Here is a 1,722-nt window from a genome sequence, read left to right as displayed (position 1 = left end):
AAAAAAAAAAAGATGGCAGGTTTTTAACACTGTACAATTGACTCTGTGAATGCTTTATTAGACTGCTATGGAAAAATAAAAATCATCATGGCTTTCTAGCCTGGGCCACAGAGACAGCCAACGTGGGCAAAAGAGCGAGACTCCGCCCAAAAAAAAAAAAAAAAAGAAAACAATATGGCAGCTTCTTAATACCTACAATATGATCCAAAAGTTTGACTCCTAGGTAATGTTCGAGAGAAATGAAAGCACAGGTTCACAGGAAAACTTGTACATGAATATCTATAAGGGCCCTATGGCCACAACCCAAATATCCATCAGCAAGTTAATGGGTAAATACACTGTAGTATGTCCACACAATGGAAGAGGACTTGGCAACAAAAGGAACAAACGTGGATGCATCTTAAAATAATTTTGCCAAATGAAAGCCAGATCAAAAAAGAAAACACCCTGGGACACATCCTGGTGCCACCTTTGGGAGCTGGTAAAGGATTGCTGGCCCACATGCTTTTCCTCTGGCAGTTATGATCTCATGCATCCACTATAAGCTCTCTCGGCTAAGCACGAACCTCCCTGCCTGCTGCACTTTACCACTTTAAAGTAAGACCCACATGGAGAAACCCCATCTCTACTAAAAATACAAAATTATCCAGGCGTGGTGGCGCATGCCTGTAATCCCGGCTACTTGGGAAGGCTGAGGCTGGAGAACTGCTTGAACCCAGGAGCAGAGGTTGCGGTGAGCTGAGATCACACCATTGCACTCCAGCCTGGGCCACCAGAGCAAAATTCCGTCTCCAAAAAAAAAAAAAAATAGAGTCATTATCAGCATACAACCTACATGGTTAGAAAGGGATCTACTTTTGAAAAGCAAGAAGAAAGCAAGTTTACACAGAATTTATTTTAAAAAAGATGTTTTATAAGACTGGTCCTTACAGGATAAGTCTCTTAGGTATAAATTTTTTTTTAAAAAATGATTGGTTCTGTAGCCAATATTTTGGTGGGGTTTTTTTTGTTTGTTTTTGAGACAGGGTCTTACTCTGTCACACAGACTGGAGTGCAGTGGTGTCATCTTGGCTGACTGCATTCTCTGCCTCCCAGGCGCAAGTGATCCTCCCACCTCAGCCTCCCAGGTAGCTAGGACTACAGCTGCAAGCCATCACACCTAGCTAATTTTTGTATTTTTTTATAGAGACAAGGTTTCACCATGTTGCCCAGGATGGTCTCAAACTCCAGAGCTCAAGCAAGCCACCCACATCAGCCTCCCAAAGAGCTGGGATTAAACAAGTGTAAGCCACAGCTTTTGGCCGATTTTGGTATTTTTACTAAGTTACAAAATAAGTAATGAAAAGTCATAGGTAAAATGAACCAGGATGTGGGGAACCCAGAATGCAATACAAGCAGTAACAAATGAACCCCATTACAAAAGAATACATTAATCACACTGAAGAAGGTGCGAAAGAGAAAAAACAATCTAAGTAACTTTGGCAGACAGTATTTTGGCTGCATAATGTGAAGGCTGAATACAAATTTTGTTTTCACAGGAGTGTGGGTTAGCAATCCTAAAATTACTTAATGTGAATACATGGATGAATCAAATACGTAGACTGCAGCCAACAAGAGTAGGTTTCTCACTGCTGGAGAAAGGGGTTAAGAATAAGGGGTCAGGCGGCCGGGCGCGGTGGCTCAAGCCTGTAATCCCAGCACTTTGGGAGGCCGAGACGGGCG

The 1,722-nt window shown here is 42.3% G+C and overlaps 1 protein-coding gene across 1 annotated transcript in view; it reads right to left on the bottom strand.

Moving 5' to 3' along the window:
• The window catches only part of TDRD12 (tudor domain containing 12), a 66,946-nt gene that overhangs the window by 33,138 nt on the left and 32,086 nt on the right, over positions 1-1,722 (bottom strand). The window lies entirely within an intron of this gene.

Source organism: Colobus angolensis, unplaced genomic scaffold, assembly GCF_000951035.1.
Source record: "Colobus angolensis palliatus isolate OR3802 unplaced genomic scaffold, Cang.pa_1.0 Scaffold107, whole genome shotgun sequence".
NCBI classification, from domain to species: domain Eukaryota; kingdom Metazoa; phylum Chordata; class Mammalia; order Primates; family Cercopithecidae; genus Colobus; species Colobus angolensis.
Note: the sequence above shows the minus strand (reverse complement) of the source record. Positions and strands in the feature narration are given on the sequence as shown.